General features: G+C 42.8%; 1 long non-coding RNA gene across 2 annotated transcripts in view; it reads left to right on the forward strand.

The window, feature by feature from the left end:
• LOC102549394 (uncharacterized) overlaps positions 1-22,849 on the forward strand; it is a 317,008-nt gene that overhangs the window by 146,216 nt on the left and 147,943 nt on the right. For both annotated transcript variants that reach the window (XR_359256.5, XR_010057157.1), the window contains exon 3: positions 4,778-4,877. This is a non-coding gene — a long non-coding RNA (uncharacterized LOC102549394). The remainder of the gene's footprint in view (positions 1-4,777; positions 4,878-22,849) is intronic.

Raw genomic sequence — 22,849 nt, forward strand, 5'->3', positions numbered from 1 at the left:
CAATTGGGGATTTAGCTCAGTGGTAGAGCGCTTGCCTAGGAAGCACAAGGCCCTGGATTCGGTCCCCAGCTCCAAAAAAAAAGAACCAAAAAAAATGTAAATAAGAAATACCCAATTTAATAAAGATGGAGAAAAGAAAAGAACAAATGAGGTGCATATTCCTTGGGTCCATATGAACCTAGAAGCTTATGGATATATTTTACATATCAGTGTTAAGTCATGTGTCATTTTGTATCCTGATGTCCAGAGAAGAAACAAACCCTCCTATTACATAGCAGGCATTCAGCTCAGATGATGCTCAAACCATAGTTTTTCCATGAAGCTTTCGTGTCCTGCAAAATTCTGGTGCATATCTCTGAAGTGGTGACAATCACCTCGACTTGGTCCATTGGTTGTATGTTAGCTTCAAATGAACTGATTACTGCTAAGTGACATAAACCATGCATTTTGTTTATTTCTGTCCTACCACTGATGATTTCTAGAAAGTCTCACCTGTACTTGAAACCCAATCTAATTGCTTGATATGACTCATGATCAAAAAGGGTTTACTCAATGTGTGACACATTTTTCTACCGATTCTGACAATGTTCCTGGTTTCAAACTTTTGCCAACCCCTGCCTTTTTCTTCCTGGCTAGCCCCAGGAAAGTCACAAGTTTCTAGATAATATTCACCACCCCTTTGTTCTCGTATTCCCTTCCCCATCTTTCTATTACTTTCCCTTGTTTGGGGTTACTAATACGAACATCACTTAGGCCATTGGTGGGTCTATGAAGTATAAGAAAATTCTTTATTTTCTTCTGCTCATATTTATAAAACATGAATTACTTATACTTAATCTCTGCTTATATGGATGTGTGTTTTTTCTCATATATGAGCTAAGCAATTCTGCAGCAGGCACCAGCGGCTGTGCTGTGGTTCAGTTCAGTTCTGACACTTCCCAGGGTCATATCAGATCCCACAGGTTGAGGGAGAAGTAAAAGATAAGTCATCTCAAGAAAGAACGAACTGACTTATTGAAACCACGAAGAATGAAACCTCTGGAAGTGCCTTTGCCCTTTCCCTATATGCAACAAACCATGAAAGATTCTTTGAGAGCTGTTCTTCATGTGTAAAGGCTGGGAACCCTCAGTCACCTGAGACTGGTCTCTGTGGCATGGTGAGCTGAATAAATACACTCTGATGTGACTCTTAGCTTTCTCTAGCTCTCCTGGAAAAGTCCTTACAATGTCCCTCTCCAAAGCTTCACTTGACCTTTGCCAGTGTACAAAGCAGAGACACCTTACAGCCAGTCATTTCTTTAAGGTCTACTCTGTTTTGAGGAGCTCTGCTTACTTCTGTGCTTTGCTATTCAAGATGATCATTGTACTAATTCCTAGATTTTTCCAAATAGAAGCAAGGAGTACAGGAGACTACCTTCCTCTAGACATCAGCCTGAGCATCTTCTACTTATAATTCTAACTACAGATTGGGTTCTTAGGCTTTCCCCTTGGTTCCACTACTTTGTTCTAGTGTTTCTTAGGGTTCAGGAAAAGTTATCTCTGTCTAGTAGTTTGTTGCCAAGGATACAGGTAAGAATCTTTGGATATACTTTTGTTGGTAAAATGCTTGTGTACCTACTATGCACAAAACCCTTGATTCCACCCCTAGTACCAAATAAATTTAGCATAGTAGTGCATACCTCTGATTTAGCACTGGGGAAGAAGAGGTAAGAGGGATAGAAGATCATTCTCTGCTACACAGCAAGTTCCACTCTGGGCTACTGGAGACATAGTCTGACAAATATTAAAATAACAAAACAAAACAAAGCAAAAACTAAGAAACAAAAACAATAATAACAAAAAGCAAAGGTTAAAAGTGACCAGTCAAAGGGAAGAGATGCAAAGGCTAGACAGAGAGTGCAGCAGACTTCTGAGCTCTCCTCAGGTGAGCCTCCATCTAGGTATATACAACTATCCAGAAACTTGCTAAATCCAATCCTTCCGAGTATCTGTGGAGCTGGAGAATGAATGTGATAGACCATTTAACCTTCAGCCCTTCTGAGCTCTCTTCAGGGAGGGAGATGAAGCTCAATATCAGATCCCATAATCAAGCTTAGGCCTTTGCGGTGACCAGCCCCATCCTAAGCTCCATCTCATAAGCAAATGGTTGGTATTCATAAGACATGAATTTCACTCAGGAGTGTTCAATGGCTCTAGCTTTGGGCCAAGAAATGGATGGTTCCAGGAGACTGACTACACATTTTCTACTGTCTCAGTGGTTAGTGGCTGCCATTGCTGCTGAGGACCCTGGAGAACTCAAACCTTATTTTACAACTGAATGCAAATGACTTCCTGTGAAGTGGGGAGAGATAAGATATTCTAGTCATGCTCAGTTTAGCTTTAAAATTACTTGCATCTCACCTCTAGTAAAACCACTGATCTATAATCTGTCAATATATTGACAAGGTAGGAAGTAAGACTGTCCTGAGGTGGAGTGTGATCTCCAAGAGGGGGTTGCTAATTGTTCCCTGTTGTTTATTTGCCAGGAGATAATTGCTCTCTTTGGAGTCTGTGTTTACTGGAATTTTGCAATGTGCTTGTGACCTTGAGGGCCAGGCAGAGGGGATGAAACCCAAATCCCTACTCAGTGAGGAGGATTTCCCAGATGGCGAAAGCCATGCTATTTCAGGGCTGCAAGAGGAGGAGGAGAAGAATAGAGGTGAAGGAGGAAGAGGAGGAGGAGGAGGAGGAGGAGGAGGAGGAGGAGGAGGAGGAGGAGGAGGAGCAGGAGCAGGAGCAGGAGGAGGACATGACAAGACAGGCTGAACTTCTTATTCTGCTCTGGGGGATTTCCTGGAATTGATGGGGCTATACATGAAGTGTATGAGGAGATGTCTGTCTACATGGGAGAGTAGGGACCTTGTCCCTTGTCCAGGAGTTAGTATTATGGTCCTGATAGGTTAGGTGGTGAACTTTCCCATTGCACAGCTAGCAGCAAGCATGGATGTATACAAAGGGGGTATATATATATATATATATATATATATATATATATATATATATATACAGAAGGATGGGGCTGTGATGGGGCAGATTTTCTTACAGAACTGGTGACTGGGTAATGAGGCAATTCATAACTGACACAGGGAAAGGCTGAACATATGAGGGATGGGTTTCCATCAAAGCAATTTGCCCAGATTTTTTCTTTATTTCCTTATACATTTTTAAAGCAGATGTATTGCTAGTAAAAGTGCTGGCTGGACAAAGCTCACCCCTGCTGTGCATGCTGCCTTTTCTGCTATCCATGAACCACTCTAGGCATTTTGTCTCTTGGACATGGACTGGCAGAGAAACTTAGGTAGTGTGGATTCTCAGTTTGCTTTTGCAGGAGGCTTTGCTGGCTTGCTGGCAGCCCTGCCTGGCTAGTTCCAGCCCTGCAGGGCCCAGGCTGCAGGCTTGCAGCACCAGATGGAGAGAGGAAAGGCAGACCCAGTGAGGGTACCCAGGAGGAGAAGCAAAGGCCTAGGAAGAGGGAGCATGTGCAGGGCTTTCTGGACAGGAGCCCAGCCTGGAACAACTCTCCTGATTTGGGGAAAATAAAATCACAAATGAGAATAGCAGGGGTCCAAAAACCAGCTGGAGACAAAGGAGTGTTAGCTCTAGTGGAGACTGCAAGACCAGAAAGGCTCTGATGATATGCTCAAAAGTCTGGCTTGCCATGGACAGCTGCCATCCGAGCTTTGGGCCTGGAATATTATCACAAACCCAGAAAACTGTGCTGTCTACCTTATCTGAGATGAAAGACTGATGAGAAAGGAAAGCCTGAGGTCTCTCCTGCCTCCCAATTTTGTAGTCTTTCCTGTCACCTGGCTAAGGTTACTTAGCCAGTACGGCCAAGGCCCAGCTCCTTATCCTCTAGGCAGCTGACAGGAACAGTAGAAGAAACGGAGGAAATGGGGAGACTGTGAGGAGAGGAAGGGTTGAGCTGCTGAGGAGGAAAGGAAACGGAGAGGAAGAAGGAGATGAAGAAAGTAGGTTTGGAGGAGGAGAATATATAGGTGGGGAGAGGGGGAGGATGAGACGGAGAGAAGAAGAGAGACAGGCTGTTAAGGATGAGAGAAAAGAAGAAAGAAGAGGGAAAGGAAAAGATGATGGAGAGGAAGAGGGTCCATAGTCTCCTGAGAAGAAGGACATAGGAGAAAAAAAATTGGAGAGTATTGCAGTAAGATTAAAAAGGAACGTTTTCTACCAGTTCCCACAAGTTGGATCTGCTCACTCCGGCTGCTAGTCAACCGCATGGTCCGCAAGCCGCCCTCTCCTGGTTGTCTCCCTTTTAGTCACCCTCACTGTGCAGCCCCCTAGATGGTAGTTACCATGCCTGGCATGCACACTCGCGCGCGCGCGCGCGCGCACACACACACACACACACACACACACACACACACACACACACACACACACACACACCTCGTTCTGTAGGCTTTTGTGTGTTCTCACTCCACATGGGCAACAGAACCAGACCTGCATGCTCCAACTGCCTCTCAGCCATTTCTTTCACACAATGTCCTCTTTAGCCTGGTAAATCAAAGTTCCAGAAACTTGTAATATAGCAATTAGATTTACATCTTAAATTCCCAGTCCACAGTACATCCACACAATAAATTCACTGCCAATTAATAAAGATTTAAACCGCCTACCTAGATGAGACAAAATTGACCCAGTCCACCTGGATCTGGATCATCTTGCTCTGTTGTCTCCAGCTTGATTTTTCTCACTCCTCTTCTTCCCTTCTTCCTAGACTTTCCCCTGCCTACCCTTCCTTCTCATCCAATGCCTTATCCTGGACCCACGTTGCTGCATAATGACACCATCCTACAGAGAAGAAAGAGGGGTAGGAGGTAAGAAACAGAAGGGAAGGGAAGGGCAGAGGGGAGAAGGACACAGGTAAAAATTTAGGGAGTGTCGGTCTTGAGGTTTAGAGACCATGTAAGTTTCAGAACACAGTGGCCCCTCATACACCTTCATCCTTGGGACCATGACTTCGGCAGCAGCTGAAACAGTCTTTGCAAAGGGCTCTGCAAATTTCAGCCCAGAGGATAAAAATAGAACAGTAGCTTCAAAGATCCCAGCCTGGGCCTGTTGGGCATATACTATTCTCTAGGTCCATTCTTGAACATCTCATTAGTGGATACACTCAGAGAGGACTGCTCATCCTTCAGACTGAAGGGTATGTCTGCAGTTAGGAGCACTTTCAGGTCTGCCACTCCACTGCTCAGCATAGGAAGAACCCTCAAACCTCAGCCTCTTACAAACCAGAAAAGCTTGACCTGCCGATTGGCTATTCCTTTGTACTGATTATCATCTGTCTGACCCAAGCCTTTCAGGACATTTCCAAACCTAGCTAAAGGTGGGTAGAGCTTGAACAAAGAGCTCTTCTCAATGAGGAAAGAATCAACCTATGTCTGAAGCATATTGTGTAATGTACTTACATACATATTCACACATATCTGTACATACACATGTATGTACACATGAAATAATTATACAGAATTTCAAATATTTGTATTTTTGCAGGTATGTTACTACATTATTGTGGTTCATGATATATAATACCATAAGATATTAATATTGGAATCCTAGTTTTATAGAGGTTACTTGTGTTCACACAAATCCTGAATGACACAAGTAAGATAATTAACATCTAGTTTTCTCATCTAATATAATATTTCATGTTCCCTACTGAAAGGTCCTCTCTTTTTTACCATAATGCAGCAGAAGCTACTTTATCTAGCTTGTTTCTTAGATCAGTCACTCTAATTAGAGATTACAAGTCCTCAATGTTTACATTGTAGAACCAGGATTTTAACCAAGATCCGTAGGACTCCCTGGCCATAATCTATTCATGACTCTGGGACAGGGAACCATGATGTGCATCAGGATAGAGGAGTCCCTGGGAAAACATATGCTTTGCCGTCAAGGAGACCTGACTTTGAACTTTAGATCTAGTGTCAGCTCTTAGAACTGGGACAAGGTCCTAGGAACCTCAGTTTCTCAGCTGTCACAATGACACCAACAGGAACCATCTTGTTTATGTTTGTAAAGGTGAAGGAAGGATTAAATGTGAGTCTTCAGCACAGCTTTAGACACCGTGGTCACTATGTAACATCTGTGGACAATCTGTAGATCTTTCTGTTTACATTTTGGCTGTTTTCTCTTTCCGTGCCAAGGTGGGTGTGATTTGCCAAGTTTCACTTAGACCTAATGGCCCATTTAGATCAAGATACTGTCTTTGTAAGAACACCCAGAAGAGGAATTCTGAGGACAAAACTAATACTCTAAGGGATGAGTGAGATTCCCTGAGGGCAAATAGTTTCTACAATTCACATTCTTGATTCTTCTGTCTCAACCGTACCCAGTTTTTGCTGTGTTATTGATGCAGCACAGAAGAACAGGGCACATAACCTCTTGCGCTGCTCCCTGCCTTCTCTCAGGAGACTGAGTCATGTCTTCCCCACCTGACCCCATCCTGCCAGTGTGAGCAGGGATTTTCTTTGGTGTTTCCTTCTCCAGTGGAACAAAAGTGAGGAGTTGCTGCTACTGTAGCTACTGATCTGGAAGAAATCCTCCTGGCATGCTGGAGTGGTTGGTCCTGATTGCAAATTGACTGGGTTTTGAATCAACTAGGAGACAGCCTCTGGCCTTTTCTGTTGAGAGTTTGCTTATCAGGAAAGGCCTGTCATAAGAACAGGGAGCCTGAAATAAAGGGGTCCCTCTGCTTTTGCTTTTTCCTATATGGGTATGCCTATATATCCACTAATGCTAAACTAGCTTCTTGGTCTTTCAGCATGGGCTCCACATAATAACTCTACAGATATCATCAGGCTTCTAGCATCAGCTTGAGTTCTCTTTTTATCTTTTGAGTGTACAAGTCACACGCCATACTAGGTAGCTCCTATGATTTAAGCCAGACAGTACTCCCTATGTAAGCTTAAATCTATATGTACATTGTATTAGCTCTATTCACCCTCTTCTCACCAAGGCCCAGATATCATGTGACTGTTTGTCATAGTGGTGCTATCAACAATCTTTCAGCAGAGACAGAGACCACAGAGGTGATACCTAGCATACAGAGCAACACTGCATCTCACTTTCTCTTTGCAGGTGTTGTGCAAGGCTGTGAGACTCTGAGAATAATTTCTGTCTCTTTTTGTTATTTTGTACTTCAAATTATCCTTTTGCCTTTCTGTCCTAAAAATAGGATAACACTCTCATTTTTTCCTTAACTTTTCTACTCTGATACAGCCCCTGCATTTCTAGGCCTTCTGTATTTCCCCCCCTCTGATGCATGGGCCATCTTGATAATCCTAACATTGGAGTGGGGAAACAGAAAAGGAAATGGTGATGATAAAGTACTTCTGGACCATGTTAGAATCAGTGATATTTTCCAAGAGTGATCAATTGCATGACATAACTCAAGAGCTTAAATTATAAAGAGGGATATAATTAACAGGAACTGTGCCCAGGTATATAAAGACAGATAGGTTCAAGGAATGGGAGCCTCTGTCTATTTCTCCATGTTCCACCAGAAAGGAAGATGTAAGCCCAAGACGCCATCTAAGTTCTTGAGAATAGATAGAAGCAAGCTGTTTCTGAATGCTGCCTGTGCTGAGATAAAAGAACTCCTACAGGGAACCAGCAAGTCAGCAACCATCTGGTCTACCTCCATAACCAGGCTGTTCACCAGGTCATTTCCTCCTCTGTACAAGAGTGCCACTGTGTTTTAGACAGAAAGTGTTTCCCACCAGCTCATACACTGGAAGTTCCCACCTGTGGTGCTATTTTGGGAAGTTTGGAGGTTTTGAAAACTTTAGGAGGTAGCAGATCACTAGGGAATTTCATTGGAGGTTGAACTGTGCTCAGAGTCCTGGTTGTCTCTCTGTCTCTCTTTGCCTCTCTGTCACTCTATTGCTCTCTCTCTCCCTCCACACTCCAGCTGGTCCATCACTATGTGTATAGCTTCTTCCACACGGTACTGCCACCATGATATACCTTACCAGTAACCAAAGAACACAACTAAGACCATTGAAACCCTAGGCCAAAATAAACCTTTCCTCCTATAAGTCATTTGTGTCAGGTACTTTGCCACAGGTATGAGGCAGAATTAGCAAGAGTGCCAATCACACTGGCCCCTCCTGTCTACTGAGAAACAATGGTAAAGCTATGACCAACATCTGGAGGTGGACTTGCTTTGAAAATTAGCAGCCTTTTACTCATTCACAGGGAGGTTTAGAATATTACCGCAGTCAATCTGGCTCTTTGAGAACAGTGGGAATTGATTTTCTGGAAATGGGTATGAGAGTTATCAATACAAGAGTAAGTTATAAGCCAGGTATGAAGCTAAATCATTAACTTGACTGTAGTGTGTAATATTTAAACAGAAGCTGGAAACATCATACCCAAAATATGCACTGGGGCAGAACTTGGGAGCTGAGAAGTTTAGCCTTTCTTCTAAAAGTGGCAACTAGTTTCAGCAGGAATGACAATCCAGTTAGCTCTGTAGAAAGACAGAGGTGGAAGGTACCTCTTCAAAAACCTTTGTTGGGTTTTGGGGGAGGACTGGATAGGAAGCTAAGGCAAGAAAGAAGGTATATATGCACAGGGAATGGTCTAAGCAGGGAAGCATTGAGAGGAGTCCTGAGCAGAGTTTCTGACTGAATTTGACTGAATATCCAGAAGCAGATAGGATGAGAATGAGAGTGGAGGCGTGTGTGTGTGTGCGTGTGTGTGTGTGTGCGTGCGTGTGTGTATGTGTGTGCGTGCGTGTGTGTGTGTGTGTGTGTGTGTGTGTGTGTAGACCCAGAGACACATCATAGATCAGAATCTGGTACATAACACACCACTTAACATGGCAAAAAGAAGGAAAAGGGCAGATCTGACAGAGCCAGGCATTCTAGAGTCCAGAGAGGAAAGCTGCTTGGAGAGCAGCTTTAGAGGCTTTTTTGTTTTTTTTTGCTTCTCTTCAAAGGCTTCTAATTACTCTTATTACAGGTAGGTGTTTGGGCCATTATTTCTGTCCATTAAGGTCCTGAGAATATCCTAGAAGCCTTTCCATTGCCAGAGGCCACTAAAATTCTTGTCAGCCCCAGTAGTCTCTAGGAATCTAGGAGACCAGTCTACGACTGATAAAGAATTGCTCTTGAGGATGGGTTCAATATTTGGATGTCCTGAGTCCCCCTTCTTTGGGAACACATATGGTCTCCAGTGCAGCTGTATTAATAGCTACACTCTTCTTGACTGGAGTAGCCTCTAGTGTAGAAGAGTTATTAGCACAGGTATCTCTTCCCTAAGAAACCTGACCACAGACTCAAGACTGTCACAGAAGGAAAGGGATGAATGGAGCTGGAATGGACAGAGTGCAAAGCTACACAACTTTTGGTTTCATTGCTAAAACTCCACCCTGGCTTCCAATAGCAATGGTGCCATCTTCATTCTGTACCTCTGGGTGCCTGAGTACTATTTTTACTGTTTGTTTATGTCTGTGTATGTGAATGTTTGTTTTTAAATATCAGACACATGCCTTATGGGAAGTGTATTGGTATTTCAGAAGTCACTGATGTTTTGCGCTATCAGCTGCCATGGACAGGGGTCAAGCTGAACAACCTGACATAAACATCACCAGGCTCGCAAACCTGTTTTCAAGTGAGACACCCAAAGGCAATATTCATAGCAAATTTATGAGCTCAAAGCATCTAAATGTGATCCACTTTTAAATCTCATCTTTTCCCTCTGAACCCTTCAATCTAATTAGGCTCACATCAGTATATTATTACAGAGAGTAATCATTCCTTTCTTCTAATAACATTCATGGATAATTTTATTTCTCATTTCCAGCCTCCTCCTCCTCCTCCTCCTGTGGTGTAATTAGTGTCTCTGGCACCTCGTGCCTCTCAGAATGAGCTGCAGCTGCTAATTGCTAATTGAAAAATTAGAAACTCAGTTAGAAAAAGGATCTAATTAAAATGAAATTAGATAAAATCCCTTCAAACCAGCACCCCCACACTTTTCTTTGTTTTTCTTTTTCCATTTTTGCTTTCTTTTTTCCGCCACTACTAGCACTTGCAAAATATGTGCAATTGCTGAAAGCCAATGACCTTTCCACAGCGGACAGCACAACGGCCTAGATGAAGCAGCTAGGAAAACTGCAGAGCAACTGAACTGAATGTAGAACTTGGGCTTTCTCCTGATGTATGTAGATTCCATCTTACCAATGTTTCTCAGGTGCTCTGGCAAGGACGGGGGTATGGTCAACCCTGTGTGATTCTTTTGAGTTTAGAAGGGTTGCTATCCTCTTTCAAGGTGGGAAACTAGGGATCTACTCACTGCTGGAAGCAAACCTGTCTTCACCTTATTGTATATTGCATCCTACAACAGATAACTATACAGCAAAGACTCAGTGCTAGAGGAGACATAAAAGGAAACCCAAGTCCCTTCTGTCTCCAAAGTATGGGCAAACTGTTGAGAAGCCCAGACAGAGAGGAGTAACAGATTAAGATAATACGGCCCCATGCAAAATAGCATTTCAGATATGGGTTTTTACTTCAAGACTGCAATGTTTTAAAGCCTTGATACATGCCAAGAGTCATGCAAGAACTGGACACACATATATGTGGGCAGGGTAACGAGCACCATGGACTCCTTCCATTAAGAGGCAAAACCACAGAGAACAAGAGAGAGCAGGAAAGTCAGAGAGGGTGGAAAAGGGGGCGGGGTTCCCACTGGATGGCATTTTAGCCAGAGAAGACATGTTCCAAAAAATACAGCACATATATCAATATGGTGACTTCTGGGAATTTAACTAACTGAAAATATTTGAGGCTTACGTTTGGAGATGTGTGGTTGGAGTTAAGGTGAGGAAGTTTGGAGAGCAACCCCATAGGAAGACCAGTAGTCTCAACTAACCTGGAACCCTGAGGTCTCTCAGACACTGAGCTACCAACCAGGCAGCATACACCAGCTGATACAAGGTTTGGACACATACCACACATATACATCAGAGGACTGCCTGGTCTGGCCTGTGTGACAGAAGACACACCTAGCCCTCAGGAGACTTGAGGCCCCAGGGAATGAGGAGGCCTGGTGGGGTGGGGTGGGGAGTGTGGACATGTTCTTGGACATGGGGTGGGGGAGGAGGAATGAGATGAGGAACTGTCTGTTGGAGGGCAGAACTGGAGGAGGATAACAACTGGACTGTAAAAAAACGATTAAAGATTATTTTTAAAAAAGTTTAAAAGTGTGAGAGGAGTGCTTAAAGTCTGAGAGAAATTTTAGTTCACATCTTGGGATGCATATGATCGTAGCTGGGGATTTGGTGTATTGGGAAAATATTCTAGATTAAAATTTAGTAGTGCAAAACAAAACAAAACAAAACAAAACAAAACACTGTCAAGCATGTGAGTAGTGGAGATGATGAGCTCTGATAGTGGCTAAAACCAGGGAGGCGATTACTTTGAAAATAAATATAGGCCTCCAGAGATGGCTCTAACCTACTGGTCTGGGAGCTAACACTCAGGGTAAGCCATTCTTTCCCTCAAGAACTCTCAGTCTACAACAATCAGGAAGATGAATGAAGGAAAACAGGGACTACTGTGGTAGGGTAGACCTTTGCTGTGTGTGTCCTGGAATGTAGTGCCAGAAGTCCATTCACTACTAGTTAACTGTATCTGCAAAGCTCCAGTAATTAATTTTCTGCTTTGGAAATGGTGGCCAAAACAACTCTGAAATCACTGGGATAAACGTTCTGTTCTCATAATTTACTCTGATCTGAAATGGTGAATCAGATCAGTGATTTAGAACAAGTTTCATCTTACAATACCCTTCTTTATCACCAACTCATGCTGTTCAGGCTTTAGCTCAGCTTCCAGTTTGTGCAGCGAGGCCTGACATTTTTGATTAACCTGTATCTTTTACAGTCTTTAAAATTCCCAGGTTTGTTTATGATCAAGCACATTGAAGACACATTGAGTGGATACGAATGAGTAGAAGTGCTCAGTAATGTTTCCATAGTGTATGTTTTTCATTTTTGGCATGAGTTCAAATCCCGAACTGTGTTCAGTAAATACTGGCTATTATTTTTATTTTTGTTATTGGAATAGGAATGGGGGCTTGTGAGAAGGTAAGGAGAGAATGGTGGAAGGGAATGACTGCCCTGTTTGTAACATGAATCAGAGCCTGACTGGATTCAGGCCTCTGTGCTCACCATGTAGCTCAGGCAGCAGCTGATCTTTGCTTGATTTGCTCAGTGTAGTCTTTTGTCAATGAAGTGACAGGACTCCCTTGCTAGCTCAGTAGAGACAGTCTCAAGTGTTCTAAGATAGGAAGTGATGCACTGGTGATCTCTTTGCTGTTTATAGGAGAAGGTAGATCAAGGGCTTCTACACCTGTTAGAAACAGACACCTCAGAGGCACACATGGGGCTCTCTCACTGTGCAGTCTACGCTTCGTGGTTCTCCTGCTCCACCTTTCGAAAGGTAGTTTGGGCTCATTCTGGAAAATTACTAGAAAGCATTTCCTACTCACATCTCTTCAACTTCTGGGAAGAAACCACTATCATGGTTTGAATATGCTTGGCCCAGAGAGTGGCACTATTTGGAGGTGAGGTCTTGTTGGAGTAGGTGTGTTACTGTGAGGGTGGGGTTAAGACCCTCACCCTAGCTACCTGGAAGTCAGATTTCCCTTAGCAGCCTTCAGATAAAGATTTAGAACTCTCAGCTCTGTCTGCACTGTGCCTGCCTAGATGCTGCCATACTCCCACTTTGATGATAATGGATTAAACCTCTGAATACGTAAGCCAGCCCCAATTAAATGTCCTTTATAAGACTTGCCTTGGTCATGGTTTCTGTTCACAGCAGTAAAACCCTAACTAAAACAACCACATGGAAAGTTGTATTAAATGCTGTTGAAAGAAAGTTGAAGGGGAGTTCACAGCAATGTGCTCTGAAGGCAGATTCCAAAACAGGAGCATAAGAAATACAACATGCTCAAACTTCAGTAGCAATCAGCACGAGCCTCGGAAAGCAGCCTCAGTAACTGGCCTCTTTGCTAGACCATTCTTCATGGTTTGTTCACCAGCTCTTTCTCTGTTTTCCCTTACATAGTGCGTCAGTACCTATCAGTACAGAAATACTTCAACCTGACACACAGGAAAGAAGAATCGTTATTATCTCCTCCTGGACTTTTTTCTCCACTTCCTGTCAAACACTCACCCTAGAAATCAGTCTGTGTCCCAAATCTATGCTGTGAAGTGGAAATGGAAAACTACATCTGTATTTAAAGCATGGTCCTATGGATAGGTCATGTATTCCGTGGTTCGTCACCTCCACTTGCACACACTTCAACTACAGGCAAGATGGCTAAGCTATTGCTATTAGCGTTGCTGCAGAGGGATTTTTAGAAAAAGGTGACTGAAGGATTCAAGGTGAAAGCTGCTGTCAGCTGGCAGAGCAGGCTGTTTGCAGTCAGAATTCACTAGGGGATAAAGAAGGACCAGGGCTCTAAGTGTGTGATGTAGCTAAGCTTCCATCTCAGAGAGGCAGCCGCTCTAATTATCTGTCATGTCACCTTGCTCTCCAGAGAGACAGATGTTTCCTTCTTTGAGTTTTTAAAAATCCATTTACAGTCATGGAAGGCCTTTCCCACCCCAACTTTCAGAGATTCTAGGAATCAAAGTACATGTGGTGAAATAGGGAGAGATTTCTTCAAGGACTTTTGAATATGTTAATATCCAAAAGGAGGCAACGCTGCAGCCATCCTGGTACTGTTTTTCAGTGGTGAATGCTGTGAGTGGTGTCTAGCTCTGGTGGGGAACAGTATCTCAGGCTAAACCTATATAGGGGGAAGGGTGTGTTGTTATGTCACACATAGGACTTGACCAGCATGGCCTGTGGGGCACCAGCATTATTATGATCACATGTGTCCATCATATGTAAATAAATTGAATCCAATTGCATGGTGGTACTGTTATTAGAGAAATCAGATTCAAAGAAACTGAAGCCATGCCACCAAGGGAGATTTGACCTGTAGGAGGCACTGAGATTTTCTGATGAGACGTAACAGACATCAGGGTTTGGAGCCCTCAGCTCTACAGGTTCAGCAACTCAATATTGTCAGCATCCTCAAGTTCACAGAAAGAGCCCATCACTAGTCACACCACAGTGCTTAATAGAAGTATGTCTGTATCTCTCTTTCCTAGCCTGGAATGACTGAGGACTTGAGAAACCCAGGAATTGGTCAGATTCAAAGTGACAGGGTCCAGGGCCTTGCTTGCTTCCTGATAGCACCGCTTACTGATGGTGAATGAGTGCTACCTAACTTGGTAACTGGCTGGAGTGGAGGGTGGTGTGGATGGATTGAGTTGGTGAGAAGCTTCAGGAGGGACAGGGAGTCAGACAGGGTTAGAGTATCCATACTCCTTGATGTCTATTGCTCAGTGCTGTGTATCCATCTGGTGAGGTGGTTTTTTTGTTTGTTTGTTTGGGTTTTTTAAAACACATTTTAATTGATAAGCCCTCAAAAAAAAGCCAGGAGAATGGAAAGGTTGTGCCTCTAAGTACTACAAATAAGGAAACAGATTTTGAGGAAAGTGAGACGCTCAAGGACAGTGGTCAATCAAGTGTCAAAGGAGTATTGAATATTAGAATTGGCTCACTAGACTCGAGTTACAAGGGTTGAACTTTTAATTTAGGATTATATTCATTTACTTACTAATTTTCAGAGTGTGTGTCTGTGAATGGACATGTGTAGAGGTCAGGGGGTAATTTGTAGTCAGTTCTCTTATTCCATCATGTAGGTCCTGGGCATGGAACTCAGTTGTCAACCTTGCCAGCAATGACCTTTACTCTCTGAGCCATCTTACTGGCTCCAAGGTACTAGAACATCCAAGGAGAAATCCACAGCTGGATTTTATGCTGACCAGTATTCTCACCACTCATAGAAGCCAACTTGTAATCGTAAGTGGACTCAGAATCAAGTGTCTCTAGGGCTTGAAGCTTTTGCATTTTGTGGTGCCTCTGTGTGTATCCACAACAGAGGTTGCCTACCAGGTAATCGACCCATTACAACTCTAGAGCTCAACGCCCTAGAAAGTACCAAGTCAAGAAATTTTGTTTCTCTGTATCTACTATTCTCCTGGTTCATCTGTTATTCTTACTTCTTGAGGTCAGACTTCATTACCACCTTCTCTACTCTGATGCATTATGGGTAGAATTTAGGATTATCTATCATTACACACATTTCTCCCCCCCCCCCCTTTTTAGTTCCTAAGGTATACCTCAGTGTTTTCTAATGTAGCTCTAGGTGAGTGGTAGAGTGGGAAGAGGCATGGCTTGCTCAGATGGATGGCACAGCTTCATGGTCTCAGTCTAGTACTTTCCCTTTCTAAACATCCATGGTGACCAGGATAGTATCATTTATAGAACCATATAGCCATCAAATTAAAGTTGATTTTTATGAAATCTGTCATGACTTTTCTATGTTCTGTGAACCAAATGAACAGGAATTATTTTAGCTCATGAGACTTTTGGCAGCTCTCTATGAACTATCCCAAGCCCTCTACCTGCTTCAGCTTTCAACTGGTCTTCCAGGCTGAATATGCTCTGTCTCATGACCTAAGGACTTCAAAATTGGGGACAGATCCTATAATCACCTCCTTATGTGAAATAAGCAGACACTTACAAGACCACATCTTTTAAACCCACATATCTATTTAGACATCAGAATGTCAAGATTACTGGGTAATCTTGACACTTGTCAACCTCAAAGTTAATTGTGACCTTTCTTGGCTGCTGTAAGACTTTTTAAGTCCATTCTTGACCTTGCAAATTTTGAAGGTGAACAGATAAAAACCTCAAGTTTAGGAGAAGCTGGGGCATCTTCTGAGAGTCATCCTTCCTATGGAGGGAGCTAGACGAAGATGGGGGCTGCAACAGCAGCTTGTCATCCTGGTGATCACATCATGAACTGCAAATGCAATGGGCTAATGGCAGGGTACCACTGTCTACCTTCCTTTACCCTGCCCCTTCCATGGCACAGCCCAGAGCTCACCAGTGCTGGCCTCACACAGGTAAGCAGGACTTGCTTTCCCTCTCCCTCATATTTCTTCTATTTTTGGCAAGTCTGTATCACAGCACTCTCTGGGTGCTTCATTATCCACTTATTTTCTGTTTGATTTGTCCCCTTCTCTGGCTAGCAATTTCACTGGTACAGCTCAAAATTACTTTTAACAGTATCTTTCAACTCATTTAAAGTCACCTCCCCTTCATGCTAGACTAGGCTTTCTCCTAAACTAATCTCTGCGGTAGCAAATTAAGGTCAATCTACATTAGATATACCACCAATCAGAGTTTATAATGAGAATCCTTCCACTTATTAGTTTTGTTTTAAATTAAGTGGAATGATAAATGGGAGAGACTCAGAGCACTGAAGACCACGGCTGGAACTCTCCAGGCAAGAGCAGAGAGGGGCTCAGCATGTGGAGTTACCCCTCCAGACATGCCCACACCAGAGTGGCAGAGTAAGCTGCCTTGTCAGGATGAAGCCCAGGGACCTGTTGATAGGTTCTGGAGAGTCCTGTTCCTAATGTTAAAGAACTCCAGAGCACAAGGGCCAGGCAGAGCTTATACCCTGTATAGCTAGATGTTTAAACCTTCAGAATGTAGAAACTCCTAAGTAAATACTATTCTTAATGTATTGATTATTTTACCCAAGTGACTTCCTGGTCACCAGCTAACCCTCAGGATCTTAAATTCAGAATTCTCAGGGTGCTGTTGCCATAGGGTAGCATGGGAATATGGAAACAGCTGATTCCTGGCCTTAGCCACCTTCTTTGCACTCCCAGCTCTGATTTGCACAGAACCTTTGAATGCATGCATGTAATGTCATGGTGTGGACATTCATTCTTATTTTGTGCAGATGTAATATGAGCATTATATCTGTGCAGAGTAAGCACAGGCAAAGTCTCCTCAAGGCTCATGGCCAGAGGAAGGCTATCATTGAGTGTGGGTGTGGTACTGACAGGTGGGTAGAATGACATTGTGGACTCTAGTAGCATTGGCCCCCTGGCTCATGACCTCCTTATTCTGTGGAATTGAGTGCAGTTAGTGGAGCTGGATAGAAGGTGGGGCATCCTACAAGGTGTGGAGTTAAAAGACCACAACGGAATCTCAGTAGAGTTTTGACAGAGACTAGAAGGAGAAGCTGATCTGATACCAGTTATATCTGATTATATTAATAAGCACTATGAACTCTCAAGAATCCCATTCTGACTGTGGCATCTCCACAGGAGAGGTGGTCTCCATCTCTCTCTTGCTTCTTCTCCACCCGCCCCTACAACATTGGCTGTGGCATAGGGGGCAGGACAGACTTTAGCCTAGGGTGAACCTTCAGTTGTCTAACTTTCATAGATTGTATTTCTGAGACAGAGCACTGCACTATGGAGATCCTGATACCCATGCTGCTCTCTCTCTTTGAGAGGTTAAGGTCGGAGGTCAAAGAACAATAAGCCACTGGCCCCTGTTTCCTGACTCATGCCTTCTGAGCCAGGACTCTACTCAATGTGGTATGAAGAAGTGGATACCAGAGCGACCGACAGGCTTAGAAGCAGTACAGGCTTACAGTGATTGACCACGGGCAATGGGGGGTCAATCTACGGAGTAATTACTACTCTTTCCCAGTTGTAACAAAACTTCTCTCTGTTCTTGGCGGACATTAACTAATCAGGAGTGTGAGAGCTTTCACCTAACTCAGAGGGAGAGGCACAGAGGCAAGCAGTGTACAATCAGGGGCCCCGACTGTAATCATGCAAGGCAGTGCAGTTTGACAATCACAGTGATGACTGGATTCCTACCAGGCTCCTCCTGCACCACAATTTGATTATATATATATATATATATATATATATATATATATATATATATATATATATATATATATATTAATCAGGTTTTGGATAGACTCTCTGGTGTTCTGAGGTTTTTTGTTTTTTGTTTTTGTTGTCTTTGTTGTTTTAACTGAACTGAAAAGGAGATCCCCTCCCAGAATCTCCTTCAGGGAACAAAACAGAGCAGTGCATGTCCTGCCCTGTTACTTGACACTGACCTGGCACTTACAGCCAGGTTGTCTGAGTGATTCTCCTATTGGATGTGGAACAAAAGTCACTATTTGTAGGGTTGTGTGTCCTGTCTGCTCCACCACAGAGCATTGCCACTTGGGGAGGCAGAAGGCAGAGACTCACCACTTGGTCTTTCAGGGTGGCGAAGTGCAGTCTGAACTGGTTCAGTGGTCTGCCAGCCTGCTTCAAGGCTTAGCCCAAGGTGGGGTGAGAGGGGGAGGAGTAAAAGAGTGGGGAGGGGAGGGGAGTTCTGGCTGGTTCCACAGGGAGAGTCCTTGGCTTGACTTGTGACTTGGTGGCACAGAGAGATCTTCTAATGGCTCTGTAGGTAAAGGACTTCTCCCTGGCTCCCCACAGCAGGTCCAGAAGAAAAGGGACAGTCTGTGGTTATTGCCATGGAGGAAAGTGGATGTGTAAAACCATACCCTACTTCTCAGGGTGGGCCTAAGAATAAATACCTTTTGCAGGGAGGAGTGCCTGGGAAGGAAAGCTTATTGGCTAAGCCCTCCAGTCTTCTAGGTGCCTCATTAGAATGGAGATCTCTATCTTGAGCCTAAGTGACCAGAGGTCACATCTCTTTTCCTATTGTCTTGGTCTGAGATATTAGGGAAGGTCCACTGCCCCACAACAATTGTTACCACAGAACACTTAGTGCCCTTCTCTCAGATTTGGTTTATTGAAATAATCTGTCATAGAATTCCCTTTACTCTCTGATCACCCTAATCTGGGGTTAGCCATTATACAAAGCATCTCGCTAAAATCCAAATCCCAAGATCCCTGCAAATATGCATTCTCTCTAACTGCAATGAGGAATTTTAACTCTAGACATGATACTAAGGGTTCGGGTCATGAAGGCTGTCACTTTCTGCCTTCCAAACGAGTCTGTTTGCATTTTTTTTGACAAGTCCAAGAATGGTTGGTTGTGCTGTAAATATGTGTTTAATTTTGTCAGACAATTTCAAATTGTTTTCCAAGTGGTTGCTGCACTTCTCAGCCCTATGGTGCGAGCGCACAAATCCCACCACATCTGCCCTAGCACTTCCTGCTTTCACTTCTTCAGATTTGGCCACCCAGGAGGTATAAACTGGGAGTTATTTGCCATTTTAAATCCATCACCCTATTCACTGATGATATTAGCATTTTTAATATGTGTTTATGTATTCTCATATCTTTTTGGATTAAATAACTCCCTCCCACTTCAAACTTGGTTGTTTGTCTTTATCATGCTATAATAATCACTAGAGCTCATTATACTTTGAAGATATTTATTCTTTTCTCCGTTTATTTTCCCCCTAAGAGTATAAAGAGGAACCTTTAACAATTTTGTAGTCACTTAATTATTGATTTCCATCTTGTCGTTTCTGCTCTTTAGTTGTAAGATACCCGTGCTGGTTAGTTTTGTCAACTGATGTAAACGGAGATTCCTGGGAAGAGGGAAACTCAGCTGAGGGATCGCTTTGATCAGATTGTTGTGCAGGCATGTCTGTGGACAGTCTCTTGGTTAAGATTGACAGGGGAGGGTCTGGCCCACTGTTGCTGGTGCGGTTCCTGAGCAGGTGGGCCTGAGCTGAAAGGCTAGGGAAAGTAAGCTAGAAAGCAGCCTTCCTTCCTGGTCTCTGCTTCAGGTCCTGCCCTGCCTTCCTTCAGTGAGGGGCCATAACTCCCGAGGTTTAATAAACCCTTTCCTTCCTCCACCCAACAGGAACAAACTGGGACAGAATTGCTAACAGATCATAGACTGTTGCCATGTCAGAACTGACCATGAGTTTTGGGGGAGGATTGTGAAAGCTTTTGGAATTTTGGGTTGAAAAGGCAATGAGAGCTTCAAGCTTAATGAGCTGTTCAATGGGAGCTTGGAAGAGAATCCTGAATGCCCGAAGGCTCAGTTTGTGGAGTTTTAGAAAAAAATGTTATTTGTTTTCTTAACTGAAGGATAAGATTTTCTCCTATTCTAGTCTAGGAATCTTCAGTGTCTTGTTTGTACTTTACACCGCCAACATATTTTACTGATATATGCCGAATTTAATTGGTGGGTACCCTCTTCTGGCTGGTAGCCACCACACTGAACAACTGGAGATTTGAGGTGTGTCAATATCATTGACCTATTCAAGAATCAGTCTGACTCTGTGACTGTCCTGTTCAACGTTTCACTTCCTGTGTTTTTATTTTACTAGTTTGGAAGTAGTGGTTGTTTGTGTGTGTGTGTGTGTGTGTGTGTGTGTGTGTGTGTGTGTGTGTGTGTGTGTGGTTTCTTCACCTAGAAATTTGGATTGCATATGAGAAGTTTTTCTTTTCTGCGTTTAACCCAAATATTCTGAAGTATTTCCCGATCTATATATTCTAAACTAAATTTTGGTTTTCTTTTTGAATTCTTCTTTTACCTTTGTGTTATTTAGACTGTAATTTTCTAATTTTTGTTTTCATATAACTGGTAGTTTTCCAGATAGCTATTTTATTAATGTGCATCTTTGTTCTGCTGTAGTTGGAAAGCTCATGATTTTAATTTTAAATGTATTTGATGCATGTTTCATTGGCTAATATGTGGTTACTCTGTGAACATATTTGTGTCTAAGAAAAAAGTGTTTTAGTCTTACTGAATGGAGAACTCTTGCTATTTGGTCATGCTTATGGATACGGTAGTCTACATAGTGTGTGTGAGTGTTGTGTGTGTGTTGTGTGTGTGTGTGAGTGTGTGTGTGAGTGTGTATGTGCATGTGTGTTGTATCTGTGTAGGAGTGTATGTGTCTGTTGTGTCTGTGTGTGTGTGTGAGTGTGTGTGTGTGTGTGTATGTGCATGTGTGTTGTATCTGTGTAGGAGTGTGTGTGTCTGTTGTGTCTGTGTGGGAGTGTGTGTGTGTGTGGTGTCTGTGTAGGAGTGTGTGTGTGTGTGTGTGAGTGAGTGTGTGTGTGTGTGTGTATGTGTATGTGTGTCTGTGTTGGGAGTGTTTGTTTGGGTATGTGTGTATAGCTATTTTTATCATTTCCTGAGAATAGTCTTGACATACCTAATAATACTTGTGGATTATGTCACTCTTTGGTGCTATTGGTTTTCTTCATGTGCAGTCAGGCTCTGGATGTGCACACATTTAGAATAATTATGATCTTGACTCCATTACTACTTGGTTGTTATTTCTTTATCCCTGCCAGTGTTTCTGATTCTAATGTCTACATGTCTGAACTAATGCGGCAAGGCAAAATTCCTTTTGAGAAGTGTTTGTCTGACATACCTCTGTCATCCATATTTATTATTTGTGTGGTCTGGAAGTAGGCCTCACACTGGCTCTATCACCGAGCCATACAGCCTGCTCTTCCACTGTCGAGGTCCTGTGTTTCAGCAAGGAATCTTTCTTACAGACAGTAAAACTGGGTCTAACTTTTAAAACTTTTAATTTCCCCTCTTTAAGATTTATTTATTATATATGTACACTGAAGCTGTCTCCAGACACAACAGAAGAGGGCATCAGATCTCATTACAGATGGTTGTGCACCACCATGTGGTTGCTGGGAATTGAACTCAGGACCTCTGGAAGAGCAGTCAGGGCTCTTAACCACTGAGCCATCTCTCCAGCCCAATTTCCCCTCTTTAAAAGAGGTGTCTGACTCATTTTCATTCAGCATCATTATTGTGTGGTTTGGGCATTCTTCTGCCATCTTGCTATTTCTCTTCTACCTGCCATGTCTTCTCTGTTTTTCCTTTTTTCTTCTTTTGTATTGATTGAATTTGAACACACATTTCACTTAGTTCACCTTGAGCTAATGCTCCATTCATTGTAGAGTTTCAATGTACTTTTAACACATCATCATCTAGGTAACATTAAAATAACAGTAAGAAACATTTAAAAGAAAATGAGGTAACATTAGAAGGACACATGCTACTCTGAGAGCCTCACCATGCTGCAGCTCCTTTTTCTTGTCTACAACCATCAGTCATTCGTTTTTACATTTATTTACTATTATATTGGTTTCCTATTTAATTTTTTGAAATTGCCAACTATCTGCTAAAGATATTATAAAGTAAAATGTTCTTTACATTCAGGTCTGTCATTTGATTCTGTTGTTCATTTTGTAAATTGAAAGGTGCTTCAAATTTTTAACGTGTATGTGAATTAGTGTGGGTGCATTAGTGAGCCTGTGAGTGTGTGTATGTGAATGTATGATAGGTGTGTGTGGTGCATGGGTATGGGGTGTACATATGTGTATATGTGTAGGTGAACATGTATACGTGTACTGGAGGTCCACTTATGTTCTTGTGCACATGTGTGAAGACTAGCGGTCAATGTTGAATGTCTTCCTCAGCTGCTTTCCACTTTGCTTGTTTTTGAGACAGGGTCTCCCAGTTAGCCTAGAACACATCCATTTGGCTAGACAGGCTGACCAACAAGCCCCAGTTTCCAGTGCTGGGATTGTAAGAGTGGACCCTTTGGCCTATTTTATAGGTGCTCACCAGGATCCAACTCAAGTCACTTTACTGGGTAAGTTATATCCCCAGCCTAAAGATGACCCTCTTTTTATATATTTTATCATACATATTAATTGATAATAAATTATGGCAGCTGTATACTATTTATTTTTATTTTCATGTTTGAAATGCACTCTTTCTGTATATTGAATTCTAAGTTGATCACCTCTTTCCTTCAATGCTCAAAATGATTTGTCCATCACCCTTATTATTATAATTGTGAGTATATTCATTATCTGTACAAATCA

This window comes from Rattus norvegicus, chromosome 13 (genome assembly GCF_036323735.1).
Source record: "Rattus norvegicus strain BN/NHsdMcwi chromosome 13, GRCr8, whole genome shotgun sequence".
Lineage (NCBI taxonomy): Eukaryota > Metazoa > Chordata > Mammalia > Rodentia > Muridae > Rattus > Rattus norvegicus.